Source organism: Schistocerca americana, chromosome 3, assembly GCF_021461395.2.
Source record: "Schistocerca americana isolate TAMUIC-IGC-003095 chromosome 3, iqSchAmer2.1, whole genome shotgun sequence".
In the NCBI taxonomy this organism is placed as follows: Eukaryota; Metazoa; Arthropoda; class Insecta; order Orthoptera; family Acrididae; genus Schistocerca; species Schistocerca americana.
Window position 1 is genome coordinate 508,887,530 of NC_060121.1, and position 25,186 is coordinate 508,912,715.

The 25,186-nt window shown below is 45.2% G+C and overlaps 1 protein-coding gene and 1 pseudogene across 1 annotated transcript in view; both read right to left on the reverse strand.

Annotated features, from left to right (window-relative positions):
• Positions 1–25,186, reverse strand: part of LOC124605413 (F-box only protein 32) — a 541,318-nt gene that overhangs the window by 314,883 nt on the left and 201,249 nt on the right. The window lies entirely within an intron of this gene.
• On the reverse strand, positions 2,889–3,006 carry LOC124608093 (annotated as a pseudogene).

Sequence of the window (25,186 nt, forward strand, 5' to 3'; positions counted from 1 at the left end):
TGGATGTGTGTGATGTCCTTAGGTTAGTTAGATTTAACTAGTTCTAAGTTCTAGGGGACTAATGACCCCAGAAGCTGAGTCCCATAGCGCTCAGAGCCATTTGAACCACATCTCTGAGCCGGTTTAGTGACATCTCTGAACAGTCAAGGGGACTGTGTGATACAACATACACAGTCAACGTCTATCTTCAGGACTTCTGAGAACCGGGGTGATGCAAAACTTTTCTTGATGTGTGTAAACGAAATTAAAAACGCAACAGGTGGAAAAACGTAAGTAAACTGTTATTTCAAAAGCAATCGCTATAACTGTTAATACATTTATCCACTGTGAGACAAGAATATCAAGTGTGTTCGGCCTACGAAACGTTGATTGTATCCAGGCGTGCACCTCTTGGCTCGAAGCAAATGGGCGGGCCCACATGGTGCCACGTTTGTTTGGATTACGCTGTGGAAGTTCCGTGGGCAAACTTGATACATTCTCCGTACACCCCTCTCTCTCGCCATGCGATTTTCATACTTTTGGAGCTCTGGAGAACGGTATTCGTGTCCGCCGATTTGCTTCGCACGAAGAGGTGCACGCCTGAGTTTTCGTAGGCGCCCGCAAACCGTTTTCCAGCAAGACATAGCGGCAGAAATATATTGTTATTTGACTGCTCCTCACAAGACTCCAGAGAGGATGTTAAATATATCTGTGATATTCAGGCGCTTGGCATGACATTTGGCGCCGAAATGTGCTGAGAAAACTGGCTCGATGCGGTGCTCATTATAGCTACCTGGTTGACTTACTGAACACCTAAGACACACACAGCGCTTCATAATTTTAAAGTATTGCAGGTCAAATAAATACAGGACCGAAGTAGCAACAGGCTGCTTTCGAACATTTTTAGATGTCAACCCGTCTTATTTCCAAACCCACTAATAGGGGAGTTAATGGTGTCTTAGTCCCCAGTATTTTTATACAAATAAGTCACATATACACCAAATTTAGTTGAGATTGCTCGAGGTGTTCCAGAGTTACCTTTGCATGTTACACATTTTCACCTCCACTCTCAGCAGCAGGGGTCTCACAGTACTTTTCTTTTTCCTGGCAGGAAGTGAGATGTGTGTCAAATCTGGCATAAATTGCTTCAGGCATTACACATAATGCCGATACGTCACACTCTTTGCAAACCCCACCCCAGCGTTAAAGTTTGTATTTCAATGGAACTGTAACGAACGAGGCTAGAGACCCAGAAAATTATGGATTCGATGCCAGTATCAGTCGTTATCGAGTATTTTTTTCCTGGCCCGGCTTCTCACATCGATTAACATCTTTAGAGGTGGTGGAGGACTATTACCCCCTCCTCAAGGTATTTTTGTACAAATAATACATATAAAGAATCATGTACATACAAAATTTTGCTTAAATGGCTCCATACCTTCCTGAGTTATGCTTCCACGTCAGCCTCTTTGCAACCACACCACCACGCCTTACCCCACAGTGATTATTTCCAGACATCAAGTGATACATGCATTAAGTTTGGTTGAAATCGACCCAACGGTTAAGGTGGAATGTGCATACAAACATCCAATGATTTTTATCGGTATGCATGTGACAGCATGCTTGCCTAGTATGTTTCAAAACGCCGCGCATAAAAACAGATTTTTCGCTGCTCGTACCTCGGGTTCTACAGAGGTATGGTCAAGTGTTCTGGATAGCCCTCGGGCTAGGGACCATTTGTGTACCCAACAGAAAGATCGTGTTAGTGTCACTGCCCTACAGTACAGGGTCAAAGTATGAATATTACACGCTTCCTCCTGCTTAGGGAAATAGAACAAACCGATTGGTTCATTTTGCATTTGATGTCCTCTGCGGTGCGCCTTAAAGAGCTTACGGAGGCACCATTTACTTCCCGGGCGATTCTTGAGAAAACCCCAAAAAACACTTTTTTTACTGTATTTTCGCCTTCACCAGCGGACAAAAACTCAGCAGAGTATTCCAAGGCGGAAATGCACAGCAAATGGCTGTAATTTTTAAGATATATTTTTAAGATCCCGTTTTCGAACAACCTTGAAAAGTTTCTTCATATCTTTATTCGTTTCCGAGATACACAGGTTCAAAGTTACTTTACTTGTACAAGTAAAACAGGCACGTAAAATCCGGTATGAAGTTAAAAGTGGTTTATAAAGTGACGTAGGACGCAGAAATATTCTTTAAATTGTCTCTGTTATCTGGGAACGCCATGTTGTAGTGCTGAAGCACATGCAAAATTTCGGTCTGAGGTGTAAAATTAGTTTTGCATTGTTTGAGTTTGACACAAGTAAACTATCTAAATTTTACTGATCAACACATTTCTTTCGTATGAGTTACATGTCCTGCAGCAGCGGAAAAATGCTCCTATCGACGAATGCACTCCTGTTTAAAAGACTGACTGAATAGTGCGTACCAGCTGCCTCCCTCTACCTTTCTCAGCACCTTTAAAATTATGGGCCAGAAATGTTGATTTGCGAACATAATGTATTCGCGCTTTTTTGTGCTTGGAGAGAAGAAAACAGAGGCAGAGGCAAAGAGACGTAAAAGTAATAAATACTGGAAGATAGTAGACATGGTGGTGGTACAGGAAGAACGAAGGAGACAATGGCAGTGTGAGAGAAAGAGGGGAACACAATGGCAGTCGATCATAGTTGATAGTGACAAAACTAAAACTCCTCCCGAACGGGCCATGAAGGCCCAACGGCACCGACAGGCCGCCGTGTCATCCTCAGCCCACAGGGGTCACTGTATGCGGATATGGAGGGGCATGTGGTCAGCACACCGGGCGGCCGTATGTCAATTTCCGAGAACGGAGCCGCTACTCCTCAATCAAGTAGCTTCTCAGTTTGCGTCACAAGGGCTGAGTGGAGCCCGCTTGCCCACAGCGCTCGGCAGACCGGATGGTCATCCATCCAAGTGCTAGTCCAGCCCGACAGCGCTCAACTTCGGTGATCTGACGGGAACCGGTGTTATCACTGCGGCATGGCCGTTGGCACAGTGACAGGACAGTGCTAGGAAAAGAGTGAAGCGGACAGTGCTGGGGAGGGGGCAATAAAGAGGAAGTAGAAGTGGGTGAGAGCCAGTGATAAAGAGAGACAGAGTATACGACAATGACAATCAATGCGGAAGGCAGAGATAGTGACAGTGAGAAGAGAGAGCAGCAGTAGGAAGGAAGGGATGAGATATTAGCAGTTAGAGAGGGAAAAAGGGAGACAGTGACAGTGAAAGGAGACTGTAGTAGCAGGGCAGAACGAAGGAGACTATAGCTGTAAGACAGGAGACAATGAGACAGACAGACAGACAGACAGACACAAAGAGACAACGACAATGAGCTGGACTGAACGAGTGAGTGAGGAAGGTCAACTGGGAATGGATGGGTGTGAGCGACTTACAACGATGGAGTAGTATGTATGAATGAGTTACACTTAGGAGAGCGTGTGGGAGTTTGAAGTGAGTTGTATGGTAAAAAAAAAAGCGGGTGTATGTTCGCACGCCAAAAGTTTTGGGAAAATTTTAAAGGTGCTGAGGAAGATAGAATGAAGAAGCTCGTACATCACTTCTCAGTGTTTTAAATGATCAGGAACATTTTCGCATTTTTTGTGCTCCGATAGCAGCATTTTTCCTCTGGTAAATACGGGGTGTTCAAGAAGTCTCTACGCAGTGCCGTATGATTGTTGCCCGCGCGTGCCGTATGCCGCAGTGAATATACCAAACGAAAAACAGTGAAATACAAGTTATTATTCATTGAATATTCATTTTTACTTACAAATTTTCACATTAGATGTTGAAAGTGTCCCCCCTGTTGTTGAATACACAATTCAATTCGTATAATCATATTTCCCAACACAACCTGTAACATTTCTTCTGTAACAGAAGCAGTGAAAGTGGATATTGCAGTTTTCAATTCATCTATGGATTTTGGACGGTTTTTATAGACAGTTGCTTTCGCTTCACCCCAGAAGAAAAAGTCAGTTGGTGTTAGGTCAGGCGATAGTGGAGGTCAAAAGTCCCTGTGAAATTAAGCGATCACCGAAAACATCAGCAAACAGTGACATTGAAACGCGAGCAGTATACGCGGTTGCACCATCTTGTTGAAAATAACCGTTCAGTATTTCACTTAACACAAAGGGTACAGAATATCACTGCAATATCGTTGTGCGTTTATTGTTTCGTTGAAAAATATGGGACCCACAATCCGACGTCTAGAAATTGCAATCCGAACTCCTATTTTCACAGAATGAAGTGGTTCCTCATGAATACACAATGGATTCGCAGTACTCCACATATGAGAATTTTGCAAGTTCATGTACCCTGGTAAATGAAACCACGCCCCATCAGTGAAAAGGTTTCATTAAGAATATCCCTTCCATTTTGTTGAACGACATTTTTGAACCATTGACAATAATGCAGTCTCTTGCCATGTTCAGTATTTTTCAATTCTTCCGCGAATGTCGCTTTGTATGGGAAAAAGTTCTAATTTTTTCCTTACAGCTGTGTGGGCCGTTCCGACACTAACATAGATTTCCTGGGCGAGTTTTCTTGCTGACTTGGTAGGACTCATGGACATTTTATCGGAAATGTCGAGTAGTTTATCCTCAGACAAAACGCTAGGACAACCACTTCTCGGTGCATCTATCACTGAACCCGTACTTCGAAATTTGTTAATCAAATCTCGCACAGTATCGCGATGTGGGAGTGTTATCTCCGGGGAAAACTGAATTAAATGTTTGACGAACTGAAACTGTGTATTTACCGCCAGCTTTGAACACTTGTTCGACTAAAAAGACACGTTCTTCAATGGTTAGCATTTTAACAGTGACAAAAACGAAACAAACGAAGGAACTAAACGTTCACGTCAACACGTAACGACATACACCAACGATACTACTGACGCTGATGGTGATGATGATGATGATGATGATGATGATGATGATGATGATGATGTGTGGCTAGGGCCTCCCGTCGGGTAGATCGTTCGCAAGTCTTTTGATTTGACGCCACTTCGGCGACTTGCGCGTCGATGGGGATGAAATAATGATGATCAGGATAACACAACACCCAGTCCCTGAGCGAAGAAAAATCTCCGACCCCGCCGGGAATCGAACCCGGGTCCTTAGGATTGACAGTCCGTCGCGCTGACCACTTTTTTTAAAATCTCATTCTGTTCGTTTTCGTTCGTTGTATCTGCTCGAGGCGGACGTCGCAAGACACCCGTTTCAGTTCGTCATTGGTCTATTAACTCAGTTTTTTTATTACAGTGGGTATCTAACCCGCTGACCGAACACGCTGAGTTACCGTGCCGGCTTTTTTGTTCGTTGCATCTGCTCGGGGCGGGCGTCGTAAGACATCCGTTTAAGTTCGTTGTTGATCCATTAACTTAGTTTTTTTATTACAGAGGGCAGCTAACCCTCTGACCGAACACGCTGAGCTACCGTGCCGACGCTGGCTGAGATAAACGAAACAGTGGAGTGTTGGGAGAGTCCACTTGAAGGGAGGTAACATAAGCAGGCGAACAATCAAAAGGCATGCGCGGCTAACAATCATACGGCACTGCGGAGAGACTTTTTGAACACCCCGTATATACACAAGTGAAGAGAACAATCCTGATCAGTTACGGCGTCGATGACGACTCCCGCGACACTGGAAAATATCGGCAATCTTTATGAGGATATTTCAATTCTGCTGCCGTGGAAGAACAAATCTAGGAAATCAGGTGTCAGTACAAGAAGAAGAAGAAGAAGAAGAAGAAGAAGAAGGTAGGGCGTGAAGTCGCCTCCTCCCTCCTCGTCCGTTAACGCTGGCGGTCGACGGCCACGTTTTGTGTTCGTACTATATAGAGGTCAAACGTGATAACGTATTAACGCGAGTCCTAACTGACTGCGTCGCTTCAGTCCGCTGCGATCTGCCGAAACGTGAGGCCGATCGAGAGGCAGGAGAGCGGTTTCTTTGTCCGCCGGCCGTGGAGGCCGCTTCCGCGAGGCCGGCCTTGTCTGAGCGGTCTGGCGCCTGGCGTGTATCGGGATTTGGGTTGCTGGCTGCTGGCTACTGGCTGCTGCGTGCACGTGCCGCCACTTGACCTTTGCGCCGTTCTGCCCTCCACTCCTCCACCCCCCCCCCCCTCGCGACGTGATGGCAGTCATTATCGTGAACCGTGGCTGCAAAGGGCGATGCGATCCTCACTAGACCTGCATCTACAACTGAATCGTTCGCCGTTGCAACCAACAATTTTGTAGGAACTGAGTTGAAGTTGAAATGGCATTATTCGTATGCACTAGCCTTTTCCCCGCGGCTTCACCCACCCATGCGTTCAACACATCTCCTCCCTCCATTCTACGCGTCCACCTCTATGAGCCGTGGAAAAAATTGCTGTTTTGAAGAGCGCGCCGCAGCGCGTAGTGTAAAGCAGTCGCCCTCCGTTTCTGGCGGTGGCGCCGCTGTGGCAATCGCAGCTTTGGTGTCTCCCTCTGGTGGGAAAGGGGAAAGATTGCCTGTTCACGTGCATTTAAGGGGCGCTATGAGCTCGCCTAGGGTCAGTCTGTCAGTCTCGGCGAGTCTGGTCAGTTGGTCAGCCGGGTCAGTGTGGGGCAGTCAGTGTCTGTCTGTCGTCCGGAGTGCCAGTATGTGTTAGGCCGCCAGTTTGCTCGAGTTTTTTCAGGCAATGGTCATTGGCGGTTGGATCGATCGGTTGGTCGGTCGCGCACTGGGACACAAGATGACTTGTCCGTCTTGAGCGTCGGCGCATGTGAGATCGCCACGTCAGTCCAGTGGGCCGCGCCGTATAGCGAGGGGTTGTGGCTTCGCGGCCGACACGAGAGCAACAGGAGTCAACCCACGACATCGGGCTGGCCGGGGAGAACTGTGACGCCGCGGGACGGGAGATCGGCGCGCCTTCCTGCGTCCGTGGAAGGGGCTGGCAGCGGACGGTTCGGGAGAACGTTTTGGGGGTGCTGCGCCAGGTCTTCGCCAGAAATCGCAGTTTATTAGAACTTAAGTGACTGGAGATGTGCTGTTCATTTACTTTTTAAATTATACTTGTTTTCTTGGTCAGTCTCTCGTCCCCAGCTTGCTCGTCTGTCTCTCGTCCGCATTTGTTAGCCAGTTAGTGTCTGTCTGTCTGTCTGTCTGTCTGTGTCTGTCTGTCGGTATTCCGTACGTTAATAGCTGCCTCTGTCATGCTTGTCGGATTCGGTGTTAACGAATTTATTGCTTAAGGTTTAAAGGCCGAATTCCTGAAATATGTTTTTATCTTGCCTATCATCTTGAGAGGCGGTATATGTGTAATGTAAAGCATGTTTGTAGATTTTATGTAAGACTGCATTTCAAGGGGTTTTATTTAAATGGTCATTTTAGTACATAAAGTTGCCACCCTTCCACTGTAAGAGTGTTCCTTTAAAAACAAGTTGCAGTTTCGGTGGCAAGTAATTTTTTTTTTAAATGTGTTGGTTTTGTATCATTTCCATCCCTCTTACGGGGTGCATAGTTTGTGTGTTTGTGTGAGTTGTTAAAATTTTTAGTTTAAAGTAATCTGGTGTGTTGCAGATTTGCACCAGTGTAATCTTTCAGAGGTTGTCGTGAGCGGTCGTGACTACGGCCATGGTCTAAGGGAGCAGCAAGCTTCTCAGCCCGAAAGCTCATACTGAAAAAAAAAGTTATTTCTGCCTCTGAATAAATTGTAACTTGATATTTAGAGGATGCTTCCTGATTATAATTTTAAATCTGTTTTAAAAAAAAAGGCTTTTAGGAACAAAATTTCCATTTATTGAAAAAAATTTAATTTGTTTTCACCAGTTACCCACTGGCAACTACTTCCACGCTCACATAGTGTGATTAAATGTGTAAATGCTCTTGATGAATCGCTAGTAAATACAGTAAATTCTTAAGAAAAGGTTTTGAAAGTAATTCACTCTTCCTCCCCCTGTCTGTCATTATCCTCCCACCTGTATGTCTCCTCCTCCACACTCTGTTTCTTCATCTTCTCCTCCCCCTCTTTTTGTCCATTACCTCAACCATCTCTCTCTAACCCTATCTTCCTTCTCCCTTCCTCTGCATCCTCCTTCCACTTTATCTTTCCGTCTCGACCTCCCCCAATTCCTTTTCCACCTCTGCACTAACCCTCTACACCTTCCACCTGCCTCATACACTTCTCCCTCCACCCCTCTCTCTGTCCATTTCCTGCTTCCCCAGACTCTGTCCGTCTCTCCTCTATTCATTCCAACTTGACCCAAGCCATGCTCAGCAGCACACATAGCCCATAGAATGCACTTCAACAAAGGCTTGAAAATCATTTATTTACCTCTGACACACGCCACCAGCTGAAGCAGGTCGACAAGGCAGGCTGATACTACTCCAATACAAGATACGTGTCATGGGCTGCAACCTACATGTTGGGGCCTGGAAAACTGTTTCTTACCTCTAATGAATAGGCAGCTCTGCAAAGCAGGTTGAGTTGGCTGGCCGATATTGTTCCTACAAAACATGCCTGTAATGCAGGGCACCTTGTACATCTGGGGCTGGAAAAAAAAAGTTTTTGCCTGTACCTCTATTCCTATATGAACTAGGAAGTTATAAGCTCCACAGTGCTCATGATTGTGAGAAATGCTCTTTCTGTGCCAAATTTAGTTGAAATCGATTAGGGGTTTGAGAGAAGATCCCAGATACACGCACACATTAACTCTGCTTATACATATAATAGATTTCATATGCTCTACGAGGCTGTTTGCAGGCGGAGCTGTTGTGTATAAGAAGGATGCAATGCCGAAAGACTGTACAAAATACATATTGATGGTCGATGACTGGTGAAAGGACTGGCGCCTGACTCTGGACTTTAGTATCGTGCATAAAGAAACGAAGAGATCCATTATTGTTCGACAACACTATTTGTGACTCAAAGCTAAATTACACTTAAAATAGATTGAAGGAAAAGCAGATGCCAGCTGAGATTCATTGCAATAATCTTAAGGGAAATGTAAGTCATCCATGAAAGAAGTGACTTACAATACACTTGTTTGCCCAATTCTGGAATACTGTTCATCACTCTGGGACCTTTACCATGTAGGGTTAAGAAAGGAGATAGACGAGATCCAACGAAGAGAAACACATTTTATCTCGGGACCATTTAGTAACCATGAAAGTTGGACACATCTTTGACCTCGAGTAGAAATCCTTACAAGAGAAGCATAAAGTAAGTGTTTGTGCAAAGGAAATGACTATGTCCAGTCGTAAGGAAGGTATGGATATGACGTGGAGTACTGTGATAGCATGGGAAGAGTATGTCAAGTCATAAGAGTGGTACCGATATTTCTATTTCCAGGACCACAGCCGTCAACAGAGTGTATTTCCGATACTTCATTCATTGTCGAATGTCGTTCAACTGAGACTGTGATCGTAACATTTAGTTGTAAGTACAGGAGTAAAATAAATATGTGACCGATTTCTTAGGATAAATATTCTACCTGTGTGTGCTCGACCTCAAGCACTGGTGACCTGTGCTGGGGTGATTCACGTTTCCCTGTTAACGGTAGGAGCTGTCAGACTGGAGATGCCTGCTGGAGGGTAGGAATTTCGATGAATTAACCGTGTTGACCTCTATACGACCGAATAGCGAACTAATACTTAGTATGTGTTTGATAGCTTTCGTGAATGCCTGGAAATTTGAGAACATTGAATACGGAGGTTCGTTTGTGCTGGATCGTTATTCCCTCCCACGCTTCTGCACATTTTGCGCCTTTATTTAGTTGAGAGAAGATCAGTTGTGGTGTGTGCATCTAGCATATGGAAGACACATTTGCCGGTTCTCTAGACATGAGAAACACTTCAGTTGATCTTGTAAATTATAGAGATGATTTGGAATCTACTACATCACCAACATCGGTATTCGAGAGCGGAAATATCAGTTTCCTCTATTTGTTTCGAGTTGCCGAGTAAATGTCTTCACATACGTGACAAGTTTCTAGGTAGTCAGTGGTTAACAGCACACCCCACCTAACTAAAGTTTTGGGTTTGTAGAGAAATATTTTGACTCTATATCTTGGGAATTATGTTGCACTAGCGATCGATAGGATGCTGCCTAGTGCTCGATATCGAGAAGTACCGCCAAAATGGTATAATATTATGGTGAACCATGAGAAAATACGTGTGTTCTTGTAATCCCCGAGTATGGAGATGTGTGTAGGAAAGCAAGCAAGCAAGGATTCAGGTTTGGACCAGAAACAATAACGTGTTTGTGATGAGGGGAAACGAGCCCGAATTTGTAGAACAGTTCTGAGAGCGACTTCACCTCCACTGAGGGTGCTCTGGTCGGTTGTTGGAGGTGGACAACTCGTGATTGTCGATTGCGGGAAAATATCTAGTGCTGTGAGTGGTATATACGGTACTGTCCGTCTTCGCGTTATATGTACCAATGATGTAAAAGGGATGATTTTCTTTGGCACAGGATATGAACTGTATGTTTATGACATCAACACAGTACATAGTGATATATTGTTGGGTTGGAGATCAGTTTCGCGCACTAATATTCAAGCTCCTGTCTTCAGTGGGAGAGCAGCGTAATTGAGTAGGAGTCTTTCCATATTTGACATAATGTAGGGTACGCAGTGATATATTGATGGGTCACAGGTCAGTTTCACGTTCTAATATTCAAGCTCATGTACTCGGTGGGAGAGCAGTGTCTAGTTTGTAAGATTTAATTGCCAGTGCAATATGGCGATCTGTGTAAAATAACCGCTGAAAGTCTTGTCTGCAGAAGGAAAGAAGGTGGATGGTGTTTCGATACCGGCGGCATCAGTAATTTGGCTAGTAAATTCGATAAGAGCCAATCATAATGCTCGATTCATTCACATCCTTTGTCCTGGGATACAGGAGCCTCTACATGGCGGGGGAACGTTTGTGTGTGTTGAAAGCAGGAAGTGTAACACGTGATGGACGGAGTAGCACGTTAGGTCCACGAGGAAGACTGCATTTGACGTTACTCTGCGCTATTTTCGTAAACAGGTTCTGTTAGGGGAAGAATTTCCATGCATACAAGCTGAGACATCACGAAAACTCCTACAAAAGGGAGCGTTCACTATTTCCGGGACACTATACAATTTCCACAAAGTCGACTCGGTTCTTATTTTAGATGGCCATTTGGCTTCAGTATAACATTGAGAAAGTTGCTAGATACACTTGCGACAGTATGTAACTACGCGCAGTGTTGCCTCAGTCACGCTGGGCAGTAAAGTACAGTTAGATGCGTCTCTCATGATGCATTAGGAACAATGTACGCTGTGCTACTCTGTCATCAATGGTAAACACACGTGCTGCCTGGAGACGTCTTGCGTATAGGAGCTGTGTGAGCGCGCCTTGGAGCAACTGCGGTCGCGTCAGAAGCGGTGTCTAGGTGAACACGTATTTCAAGAGGAATTTCTCAGGTGTCAAGTATGAAAGGGATGTTGCCACCTCATGCATGTGGGCATCTGTGCATGGTTTGACAGCTGACGGCCACGTCACTTCGCAGGGACTGCAACTAACCTCCTGTGCGGTCCAGTGGACAGGGGGTGGCAGATGGTGCTTGCACACGTTGATTGCGTGTCTGTTGCATAATTTTGTAAGTGGGCCTGTAGGCTGTGCTATGCGCTATTTGGACAGTTTACGAGTTGATTTCGTGTCTGCACATCTGTGCAGGAGGAGCAGTTTGCATGTCTGTACTGAAATTATTTCAGTAATTTAGGAGGAGTTTGCGTGTCTGCAGAGCGTTATTTAGGTGCAGTTTACAGGTCTGTGGGCTGTGTGGTGTGACCCCAAGCATGTGTTTTGTATCAGTGTGATAAATATACTCCATCCCTAAGTAAATTGTTCCAAAATAAATAAAGTACGCTCCTTCCTTACTCTCTCCAGCAGGACAGTGCAGGCTGAGTCATTTTCGGGCCATTTTCCCCCACCCCAGACCACCTTCTTGGATTACATCACAGGAGGGATGACATGCATTCATAGTGTTTCAGTTTCTTATATTTTTATCCTCAGACTCGATGTTGACATTGCGGAGGCAAAACCAAGATTGAAAGTCAAACAGTCTTAGTATGAAGTGCGAGCCCTCACCCTTGCTGTACCTGGATGCCCGGAAATGTATTGGCACAATCGCTGCTGATCAATAATGGCTGGCAAAGTTGCAGAACCTGCAGCTGTCATTCATGTGACAGACATTCTTGTTAGACAAGATCGGCAGGTCATTTCTAAGGGCAGTATAAATACACCTTTATGGGTGTTGCTCAGATATGACCTTACCAACAAGCCCGTGTTGTGTAGAGCTTCCTCCGATTTCCTACACAATGATAATCAGAGGTAGGCTACAGAATGGTGCAGTAACTGGCATCGTAGGAAAGTGAGACAGGAGCAGAAATGATTAGTGAACAAGTATTACGGCAAACAGAAGAATTACATAACTTTTACTTCTCCAAATGTGTGAAGACCCATTACAGATAATGCGGCAAGAAACAGAACCCAGTATTACAGTAGTAACAACAACAGTTATGGAGCTGTAACTAGGCGGCGTCTGCATAGCTTCATGTAAGGAAGTCGCTCCGAGTGTGAGTGGGGTGAGCCACTGTCGCCGTCCCTGCTATACTGCGGCGGCAGAGGGCGCTCGAGGTACGGAGCCACTGGAGGTGTGGCAAAGCGGACGTGCACGACTGAGTCCGCTAGATCCAGCGCGACCACTATCGGTGTCAGAAGGAAACTTGCATTTCCGTTGCCATGACGCCGATGGTGTGGTACCGATACGTGATACCAACTCATTGTAATTTGTAAGACCATGTGTAATGGAGAGCTCAAGTAAACTACGCGTCAGTGTGAGATGTTTTATTATTTTAAGAATTTACTGTAGTACAGGAAATTATGATTTTGTATGTGCACTGTTAACGCCAGTGATTGAATTGTGAATGGATGCTTGCACATGATGTGGTCCCAAATACATCTGTAATCTGTAAGCCACCTTACTGTGTGTGATGGGGGTACTTTGTGTACCACTGTCTCTTCCCCCCTTTATCATTCCTGTCGCAAATGGTCCAAGAATGATTGTTAGTAATGGTCTATGCGAGCCTGTATCTCTGTAATTTTACCTTCATGATTTCCTGCATGTAGGAGGAAACACTATATTGGTTCACTCTTCTAGAAACCTGTACTCCTGGAACTTCAATAGTAAACCACACTGAGGTGCAGCACGCATCTCTTGCAGCATCTGCCACTGGAGATGGCTGAGCACATCCGTTACGCTTTCGCGCTTACTAGATTAACCTGTAACAAAGTGTGCTGCTATTCTTTGGATCTTCTGTAATTCCTCTATCAGTCCTATCTGGAATGGATCCCCGATTGACCAGCAGTACTCAGTGCAACATTGTAACATCAGCCTACGTTATCCACGCGAAGTTTGATCGTACTTCTACTAATAGCTACCCTTTTTTGTTTCACACGTAAAGAGATTACAACAAAGATGTTGATTTGGCGCCGACTGGTTAGCGGCAAGAAACTATTTGCAGTAACGACTGGCTAAGGATGCAGAAGACAGTTGATTCTTTAGAGTAACTACTCCCTCTGCCAGTAGTTCAACCAGCTGTCAAAGTCACATATCTTACTCACAAACTGGCGTTGATGGCCAAATGCTAAAGACTGTCACTGCTGTCCTGTCAAGATCTTAGTGGAAGGGGCTTCCTGTGAAATTCCTCTTATCTGTTGTGTCAGGTACGTATCTATATAATGCACTTGTGGCTACTCTGATCTGTGCAGTTTTATGTTTGTGCTACCGATGAAGGAAAGAGAGAAGGGGAAACCAAGTCCGGCACACAACTCACTCCTCTCTAACAGCATCAAGGCGACCACCGCGTTCAACGTCCCCCTACGATGGACAGATCACCAACAATAGTGTCATACGCCATCATTCCAGGGGACATTGTGTAAAGGTTTAAAATTTAACCCAGGACACAAGCGTCCGTCATCTGATGATGAGCATCATTGGCTACCAACACGAAGATTCTGGGTTCGATCTCTGGTGACCACCTCAGAATTTTCTGTGGTAGTAGGCCTCTTGATGTCAAATGAGGTTTTTGATAAAAAAAAAAAAGTAGCAAAACTGACTCACAACCTGCTGCAGTGGCCTCAAATAGAAAGGCTGGAATGCACGCGACATTTACGAGGATCTATTCAACCAGGACATTGGTACTAAACCTGGTGATCAGTAACTGTAAGTCACAACCTCTCCACCTCTTGCCGGTCTAATACTTGTGATGAAAATTTCTTCCACCATCAGGATTAGAGTTGGCTTACTCAGAGTGGAGCGGTCACGGCTGAGGAGACGGGCGTGATTCCAGTAGCAGCAGATTTCAGGGTGAGGGAGCTTGCACATGGGAAGATACGAACGCGTCTCCTGCAATCGGTGACACGGGTCATCCGCCACGTTCCTGCAGGGTGCAGCCAACGCACATCTTTCCAAATGCTGCGCGCCTCGCGCAACATCTCGCGGTCGCACGTTGCGAAATTCGGACTGGCTAATGTCGCACTCGTTAAGTTTGGTTTCACTTCTCGCCGCCCGCATTCTGCAAACTGAAAAACGACCGTCACGAAATTTACTAACTTCTTTTATCATGAGACATTTCCCAAGCCACGATGCGACGCAGGGGTCTGTGATGAAAGAGGTCTTCTTGTGCAGCAAGAGCGAAGCGGTGGCAACCACTAAATTAGTAGCCCTCAATCGTTGTCTCGATTAATTAATTTTGCCAAATAATTTAGGGAATTTTTAGGTAGTATATTAACGTCTTACGATCTCATGAAAAATTGGAATTCTTAGGCAACACAGAACGAACAGACTAAGGCGAAGCTCTTGTCGGTATTAGAAAGTAATCTTATTAGGGTTTTCCAAATATTTAGGGACAACATGATACGTACAATAGACTATGCTAAACAGAGTATTTTCAGATAAGGAACTAAAGGTCGGGAATGGATATTTACTTTTGTAACGTTCCTTTCGTCTGGGTCTCAAACTTCCGTGGCATCGCGCAAAATCCCATTAGTGGTCGCGGCCAGAATCGACAAACTCTTGGCGTTGTGCGGCGCGCAAGGCACATCAGGCGGCGTATGCTCCACTGATTTAATCGGAAACTTTTACTGGTGGACAGATTAAATCGCTGGTCTGATACAAGGAACGTTTCGAAATTAAGTTTCGCCATTTTTTTAAAAAGAGAAGATGGTACACAAGTTGACACAAATACGAGTAAATGCCGTAGGTATCGACACTCGTTGCTGATTCAACGACGGAAGGTGCGTCAGCGGAAGAGGAATCACGTATGCGCAGAGAGCCGAAGAGGAGAGAGCAGCAGCAGACCGACGTGTCCGAGACTATTCGAGTACACATCACAATGGCAGACGGACGTGGTTGTCAATGGAAGTGTGTGCTGTAGTCTGGTACGAATAGGTAAGTGGGACTCGTGTGTCTTTCAATCACGAAGGCGTGCAGACCATGTATTGTAAAAGCTCACGTCTCGTCAAACGGTTGGCCGCTGGTGTTGCATGTTCAGAGAAGGAAGGCAGTTTGTGGAGGAAGATGGTCGAAGTGAGCGTCTCTCCATATCCACAAATGAAAAACAACACTGCTAGAGTCCAGGAAAAATGTTAGCGGACGGGCGCATAACGGTGTCAGACGTGGCGTCCACATTGCGTTTGGCTTTGTTCAGACTCATCACTCCATGGTGTACAAGATGGTTGTCGAGAAACCTGACCACGGATCGCAGGAGTGGCCTCGATCACTCGATTCGGTATGCGTGAGAAGGAAATGAGTTCCTCTTCAGAACCATCACAGCCGATGAGACATGGGTGCACCACTTTATCCCAGAATCCAAGGCCGCCTCAATGACGTGGAATTATCACAATTCACCAGTAAGGAAAATATTATAAGTGTCACCCTCCATAGCAAACGCTATCGTCACAATGTTCTGGGATGCGCAAGGTGTGGTTCTGCTTTATTTCCTCCAGAAAGGGACCATCAATAGGGCACGCTACTGCGGCATCCCCACAAGCTCAGTTCAGCCATTCGATGAAAGAGACCGGGGGTTCTGAGTGAAGGTCGTGTGCTCTCTGACGACAACGCAAAACCATACATAGCAAGGACCACCCAGGATCAGATTCGTCGCTTCGGATGGGGGAGAATGGATCACCCAGCCTACAGCCCTGATCTTGCCCCTCGAACTTTCACCTTTCCAACATTGGAAGCCGCCCTCTCGGGACATCACTTCCAAACCAGTGCTGAGATGGAGCAGGCTTCAGACTTCAAGAAGAAAGTAATAGTTCCAACTCCAAAGAAAGCAGACGCTGACAGGTGTGAATGCCACTGAACCACTAGTTGAAAAAGTCGTGGTTGCAAAATACTAACAGGAATTTTTTACAGAAGAAAAATGCAAAAAGTGGTAGAAACCGATCTCGGGAAACATCACTTTGGATTTCAGAGAAATGTAGGAACACGTGAGGCAGTACTGACTCTACGCCTTCTCTTAGAAGCTAGGTTAAAGAAAGACAAAACTACGTTTATAGTTTTTGGAGACTTGGAGAAAGCTTTTGATAACGTTGAATGGGAACCACTGTTTGAAATTACGAATTTAGTAGAGGTAAAAATACAGGAAGCGAAAGGTTATATACACATTGTACAGAAATCAGACAGCATTGCAAAAGTAGCGGAGCATGAAAGGGGAGCTGTGGTTGAGAATATAGCCTTTCGCTGATGGTATTTTAAATCTTTACATTGAGCAAGTAGTAAAGGAAACCAAAGAAAAATTTGAAGGAGGAATTAAAATTCAGGAAGAAGATATAGAAACTTCGAGGTTTGCCGCCGACACTGTAATTCTGTCACAGACAGCAGAGGTCTTGGAAGAGCAGTTGAACGGAATGGACAGTATCGTGCAAGGAGAGTATCAGATGAACACCAGCAAAAGCAAAACAAGGGTAATAGAATGTAGTCGAATTAATTTAGGAGGTGCTGAGGGAATTAAAATTAGGAAACGGGACACTTAAAAGTAGTAGATGAGCTTTGCTATTTGAGCAGCAAAATAATTTGTGACAGTTCAAGCAGAGATGATACAACATGTAAACCGGCAACGGCAAAAAAAAAAAAAAAAAAAAAAAAAAAAAAAAAAAAAAAAAAAAAAATCGTTTCTGAAGAGAGATTTGTTTACATCGCACATACATTTAAGTGTCAGTCTTTCCTGAAGGTGTTTGTCTCCAGTGTAGCTACGTGTGGAACTGAAACGTGGACGATAAACAGGTTTGAGATTTATTTATTATTTATTTGCTGCCATTTACAAAAGACCTGCCACCTTGTTACTAAGACAGGTCGTACATTCACAAAACGAAATTGTACATGTACAGAACGTGATACTTATTTGTTATTAGAGAAGATCATAGAAGCTTCTGAACTGTAGTGCTACAGAATAATGCTGAAGATTAGAAGTGTAGATCACGTAACTAATGAGTAGGTCCTGAATAGAATTGAGGAGGAAAAAAAATTGTGGCACAACGTGACTAAAAGACGGGATCGATTGGTGGGACACATTCTGAGACATAGACAGTTTGCTACTGCAGGGAAGTGTGGAGAGTAAAAATAGTAGAGGGAGTCTAAGAGATGAATGCAGTAAGCAGATTCCAAAGGATCTAGGTTGCAGTAGTTACTCGGAGATGAAAAGGCTTGCACAATGTAGCTATATCAAACTAGTCTTCGGACCGAGGGTAACAGCCACAACTAGGTATCAGCGAACAAGTGGGTAGTGGTATGAATATTTACCGATGGCCTTTGAGACGCTAGTCTTCAAAACTGGTTTAGCGCTCAGCTAGAATTAGTCACCTGTGGATTCGCCTTTTCTGATATAAACGACGGTAGGTTCTGTTTACAGTAACATTTCGTACATTATAAAGTATAAAATCAAAATGGGAGTAAGCATATTTAGAGCCAGTCTTCCTCCGTGCCGGTCATGTAAGCAAATATATTTTTGTGAATTCGGCTCCTAGTTACATGGAATTTGACTGATTATTTGGTGTGAAATACTTCTTCTAATGAACACTGAACACTGTAGGTACTGTTGTTGTTGTGGTCTTCAGTCCTGAGACTGGTTTGATGCAGCTCTCCATGCTACTCTATCCTGTGCAAGCTTTTTCATCTCCCAGTACCTACTGCAACCTACATCCTTCTGAATCTGCTTAGTGTATTCATCTCTTGGTCTCCCCCTACGATTTTTACCCTCCACGCTGCCCTCCAATACTAAATTGGTGATCCCTTGATGCCTCAGAACATGTCCTACCAACCGATCCCTTCTTCTGGTCAAGTTGTGCCACAAACTTCTCTTCTCCCCAATCCTATTCAATACTTCCTCCTTAGTTATGTGATCTACCCATCTAATCTTCAGCATTCTTCTGTAGCACCACATTTCGAAAGCATCTATTCTCTTCTTGTCCAAACTATTTATCGTCCATGTTTCACTTCCATACATGGCTGTAGGTACACTTCCATACATACTGTAGGTACTATTGTTTCGTAAATGATCTACAAAAAGTTAGCCATTGAGATAATATAAATTATTTCCGCTCACAGTGCCCATGTAGAATGGTTACTGAAAATACGCGACGTGACAGCAGTAGAGGTAGCGTCATTCCATGGCATATGTAAGTTCTGGCTGATCGAGAAATGAACTGCTGGAAAGCGGTTACAGAAGAGGCTGCAGCAGGTTAAGAATCTGGAGGAGACTCCGATGTAGATTATTTAGCTTCTATCTCCAAGTTTCAAACACTGCTACAGTAACTGTTGGCAGTGTTGGTAACGCGGTGTCAGGCGAACCAGTGGCTGAGTACAAATGTAGCATGTAGGATAGACTGGTCACCTGTGCTTCGAGGAGCATTTAATTCAAGTCGTGAAAGTGACTCATAGTGAAGGGTCTGCGTTGTCGATTTATACGCATGGTCTGAAGATGGTTGTTGAGCCCCAGTCCTTTGCGAAATGTCTTCCTCCGGAGGGCAGAAGCTGAGATTGCCAATTTCCTGCATATTTTTTTCAAACCTATTCAGGACATATTTTGTGGTTTTCATCCGTTGGAACAATATTTAACACCTGATAACTCGTGGTGGACTTGGAAATACAGGGTGTTTAAAAATGAGTTATACAACAGTAACCTTTAATTGAGAAAAGGTTAAATAACTTGCAGGAATGTTTGATACAGCAAGTTTTACTCCCGCCTAACACTTTTAGTTCCCGACGTTCCCATTAGGTGGCTCGTACGAATGAGTTATTCCAACGGTTATCATGGTGTCTCGTACAACGGTGCAATGCGTGCGCAGTGTTGTTAACAGTTTTATGAATCCAAATCCGCTACTACAGTTCAGAGAAAATTCAGGACTAGGTATCGGCATAACATTCGGGTGTGGGCTGAGCAGAAATCATGTCACGTCATCGAACATGTACGGAACGCCCCTAAGGTAAATGTTTATTGCGCTGTAAGCTGTAACAATATTTACTTTTCTTTTCTTTTCGCTGAGTCTACCGTAAATGGCGTATCATACCTGGACGTGTTTTAATATTATCTAATGCGTCAATTACAACAGGATGTGGGCACAGAATTTATTTTCCATCAAGACAGCGCGCCACCATAATATCGCGTAGCTCTGTAGGGATGTGTCGACTTGGATTGGGTGGGACAATATCCTGCTTTAATCTGTATGGACTTTTGCGCATGGCGTTACATTAAGAACGGAGTGTTTGTTCCTCCGCTTCCCGTATGCGTCGACGAGATACGGCAACGGATAACGCAAGCAGCTACCACCATATCTAAAGACTTGCTTCATAGGATTTGACAGGAAACTGATTCAGACTGGGCATTTGTCCTATTACGAAAGGAAGCCACAATGAACATTTGTAAATCAAACTTGAAGATACACTGCGTTCAGTTCTGTATCAAACATTTCTCTAAGCTATCTATGTTTTTCACAATTAAAGGTTACCTCCGTACAACTAATTTATGAACACCCTGTACATAGTAAGTTGAGCAGTATTATTGATTACTATGCCCCAAGAGTCCACACTGAAATGTATCTCATTGCTACGTTGGAGAAACATTTTGTCACTGACATGGTTAAGGCCCACTGTCACGCTTATTCTGGAGGAGTAGGCAGGCCTGGATCAAAGAGCTTTTGAGCAAGGCGTGGGAGTGCGATACCGTAGCGCGCGCGGCCGCAGCCCGAGGGAGGAGCGCAGGCCCGGGCCGTTGCGAGTTAACGGCGCACGGCGAGCACGTGCGGCCCACCGCCCACGCACAACCGCACAGCCCGCCGCCCCGTATGCGCGTCTTCTGCCAGCCGGTCACGTCGCGCCCTCGCGCCATCAGCACCGCAAATGTTTGCCCGGCGGACCAATAAGGCTCCAGTTTCATCGCCGCCGATATTAAGGCCGCCCGGGAGCAACACGGCGCGGCTCGAAATAAAGTTCCTCTCCCTTGCCGCTCGTCAACGCACACTGGGAACTTGCCTCGTCGTCGCCAGGGTATGGGACACTTTGGTGCCGCCCGAAGTTGTGCGCTGAGCAAAGCCCCAAAGGTAGGAGCGCACGCAGTCCGTCCTATCTCACGGCCACCGGCATCTCAAATTAACTAAAGCCTCTTCTCCAGATAAAAAGGTAAAAGACAAGTTTCGAAACACATATTTGAGATTGAGATTCCTCAAACACTTTAAAACAATAAAAACAAAAGACAAAATGTAGAGCTGGGCTCTAACAATGCCAGAGACACGTAGGTTCAAAAGTGGCTCTGAGCACTATGGGATTTAACATCTGAGGTCATCAGTCCCCTAGACTTAGAACTACTTAAACCTAACCAACCTAAGGGCATCACACCCGTCCATGCCCAAGGCAGGATTCAAACCTGCGACCATGGTAGCTGCTCGGCTCCGGAATGAAGCGCCTAGAACCGTTCGGCTACAACGGCCGGCCAGACGTGGAGGGATCGCGCGATATAAACCGAGCGCTAACTCATCATCTGTCCTGAGGGATGTCTGTATCACTCTTTAAAATGGCAAAACGTCATTTTTTCGGATGAATCCAGGTTCTGAATCCGTGTTTGGCGACATCGCGGTGAACGCACAATGGAAGCGTGTATTCGTCATCGCCATACTGGCGTATCACCCGGCGTGATGGTATGGGGTACCATTGGTTACACGTTTCGGTCACCTCTTGTTCGCATTGACGGCACTTTGAACAGTGGACGTTACATTTCAGATGTGTTACGACCCGTGGCTCTACCCTTCATTCGATCCCTGCGAAACCCTACATTTCAGCAGGATAATGCACGACCGCATGTTGCAGGTCCTGTACGGGCGTTTCTGGATACAGAAAATGTTCGACTACTGCCCTGGCCAGCACATTCTCCAGATCTCTCACCAACTGAACGTCTGGTCAATGGTGGCCGAGCAACTGGCTCGTCACAATACGCCAGTCACTACTCTTGATGAACCGTGTTGAAGCTGCATGGCCAGCTGTACCTATACGCGCCATCCAAGCTCTGTTTGACACAATGGCCAGACGTATCAAGGCCGTTATTACGACCAGAGGTGGTTGTTCTGGATACGGTTTTCTCAGGATCTATGCACCCAAATTGCGTGAAAATGTAATTACATGTCAGTTCTAGTATAATATATTTGTCCAATGAATACCTGTTTATCATCTGCATTTCTTCTTGGTGTAGCAATTTTAATGGCCAGTAGTATATTATAAGATTCACGAACAGACGGCACGAATAAGGCTGACCCACGATGACGGAACAGTCTTCACACTTGTTACCTGATAGTGAAGCTTACCTGTCCATTACACGTTTGGTATATGTCCATGTAACATTGTCAGTTTACGCAACCCGGATACTAGGTTTGTGCATCTCTAGGTGACTCACTCACCATCGTCTGTCTGAGTCGTGTGACGTAAGAAAGTTGGCACTGCAGTATTGTCATTACGTGTTGCTGTAGCTCTCATTACACAGATAGGAATAGTGTGTTTGGCGTCCTCGCCTGTAACGAGTCGTGGCGTTTGGCGCTCGCTCGGAGACGTCGTTAATGAGCCGCGCCTGCGGTCTGCGCCTCGCCTCTCTTTCCTCTCCTCCCCACCCCTCCCATCTCCTCTCCTGGCTACCTCCCCTCCCCTCCTCAGCCACCTTTCCTTCCTCATTAACGCCCCCCACGCGCGGGACTGATTAAGCCGCCTGCACGTGCGAGCATAACACCTCCCCGCTCATCCTCCGTCGCGCTTCAGGGAAGCCATTGGCATCCTGCTGGCGTTGTTAAAGGTCCTTACCCCACAGCTGTTTCATGTCACCGGCACCTCGCTGTCGATTGCCTGCTAATCATCTTCGTGGGTCAGCCGTATTGATGCCGTCTCCTCTTGGTTCTAAGACGAATACACTCGAGGCCAACGAACAACGGCCACTGGATTCGGCCAAATGTTGGTTTGGCCGCTCATTCTCACCAAACAAAGCGGCTGGGGATAAGGGTTTTGGCGATGTGCAATCGCTTTGGCTCTGATAACTTGCCGATATTGTTTCCGATTTGTTATTGTTATCAAGTAGCGTTTTTATTACAATTTCACCAGAAGAAGAGAATTCAGCAGTTGTCGCAAGTACAACATTTACTTTAGCGTACTGCAAGAAGATGATCATCAAAAAACGCTGGTGGACGGCTTTTCTTTTAAAAACTAGGGAGTAATTTTTGTTTATTAATGTTTAACATACTACAAAACAATGGTTCAAACGACTCTGGGCACTACGGGGCTTAACATCTGAGGTCATCAGTCCCCTACAACTTAGAACTAGTTAAACCTAACTAACCTAAGGACATCACACACATAAATGCCCGGGGGCAGGATTCGAACCTGCGACCGCAGCAGTCGCGCGTTTCTGGACTGAACCGCCTAGAACCGCTCGTTCACCGCGGCCGGCTAACATACTACATTACAACGTTTGTAATACTACATGTGTGTGTGTGTGTGTGTGTGTGTGTGTGTGTGTGTGTGTGTGTGTGTTTTCTATGATGATGATGATATGATGACGACGACGACGACGACGACGACGACGACGACGAGAGAAGGGAGAGGGTGAAACCCAGTGTCGCACATAGCCTGTGGGGAGATTTGGTATTTAAACTAGCAGATCGGCGCTTAGTCTGGTGATCTCCAAATATTGGCTGTGAAAAGTTTTTCACCACCAGGATTCGAACCGGCTTACGGGTCGAGCTCCACCGCACACGCGTGCGTTACCGACCTCGCTCACGGAGGCAGGTTAGCAGGGAGCAGTATGGTGGAACAAAATTAATGTCTGACCTTAAAGCAAAATTGGAAATGAGCTGTTTCATAATTTTTTCCCGAATGAACGTTACAAATTTCGAATCGTTATTGAATTGTGTAGGTCCTAAAACTTCCAAAGATGTCACTTCTTTTAGGCACCACTCAGCACAACGCCCAGTTTTATTTTCCTCTTTTTTTTGTTTACGCCGAAAAGATGTTTATAAAGACAATTTCTTTTTTGACCTTGAACATTCCTTCTAACGGTTCCGTCATTTCCTTCCAAGCGTCTAATCTTGCCTATTTCTTTTTCTTATTGTTGTCTATTTCTTTATATTATTGCAGGCCTTGGAGTCCCATACACATTATCGTTCATGATGAAGCTCTATCAGCTTTAATGCCGTATCCTTATTCCATTCCATACTTCAGTATTTTTAAATACAATACATACATACCCATTCGACAGGCGTAGCAAATCGCTACGGAACCGCCGAACGTCTTACTCGGCTTCCACATTACGACAGCCGTCCGAAGGCCAAGCAACAGACAACACTTTGATTTATCGCCAACAGAGCGAGCAGCAACCAAGGCCAATCGTTTCGTTGGCTCCGATTTGTCGCCTTTACAAACTAAGCAAATATCTGCCACCGAAGCAATTGGTTGTCGTTCGTTGGCCTTAGTTTTTCCTGTAAGTACCCGCCTCAGTACTTTTCCCACGAGCCAAGACTTTATGACCAACTGATTAACAGCGTTTTGATCCACTTTTGGGACGCAATACTACACGGATTTTGCAAGGCACAGATTCTACAAGTCCTTGTTTGGTTTCTGGAGGTATGCGGCTCCTTATGTCTGTGCACAGGTTACACAAATACCCTAAGTTATGGACCGCCGGTTTGTGGGCGCGAAGCTGACGCTCGATAGCGAATTAAATGTGTTCGATCTGGTTCAGATCAGACGAATTTGGTGGTGAAGATATGAATGTGAGTTTCTATCATGCTTCTCAAACCACTGTAGCACGAGTCTGGCCTTGTGACATGGACAGTTATCCTGCTGGAAGATACTAGCACCCAGTGGAGTCCATTTATTATGTGCTACAGCACACTGTAAATATCGTACTAAAATTATAACATTTATATTCGAAAACGAGCCGGAAGTAGCACTAAAATTACGCCATTTCTTTTCGGCTGCATGTTGGTAAGCAAATGAAACTGACGAAAAAATGCTTTATAGTGCTCTCTCCGTGATAACTAAAAACCAGTGTCGAGGGCTGTAATGATGGTGACCCACACGCTACGATCAACTCAGAAAAGGGACACAGCTGTGTGTTTTCGACTGCGCATGCTCACATGTGATGTCATCCCCCTCGACACCAAGAGTGCTACGTTGCTTACAGCACCAGGTCATCATTTTTCTTCGAATGTATGTGTAATGTATTGTGAAAGCGTAGAGTATGAGGGATTTTTGAGCAGCAGTTGACCTAACAGCTCTGTCGCCGAGCGACGCCGGCACTGTAGCTCAGCGTGTTCGGTCAGAGAACTGGCTGGTCTCTGTGATAAAATAACTGAGTTAAGAGATCAACAACGAACTTCAACGGATGTCGTGTGACGTCCGCTACAACCAAACACAACGAACAATAACGAATAAAATGCAAAAAGTGGTCAAGTGCCTTGACTGGCACTTCGTCCAATCTGGTTCGATTCCCACTACTACCATCTTTTTTTCATTTTATGTTGTTCCTCGAAATGTTAAACAAGTAGTTACAAAATTTAAATATATTTAAGCGCTTCGGGAACAGATACTACCTTCTTGTGCGAACGCACACGCTATGCCCGAACTCGTATGGGACTTGGTAAATTAATCTGC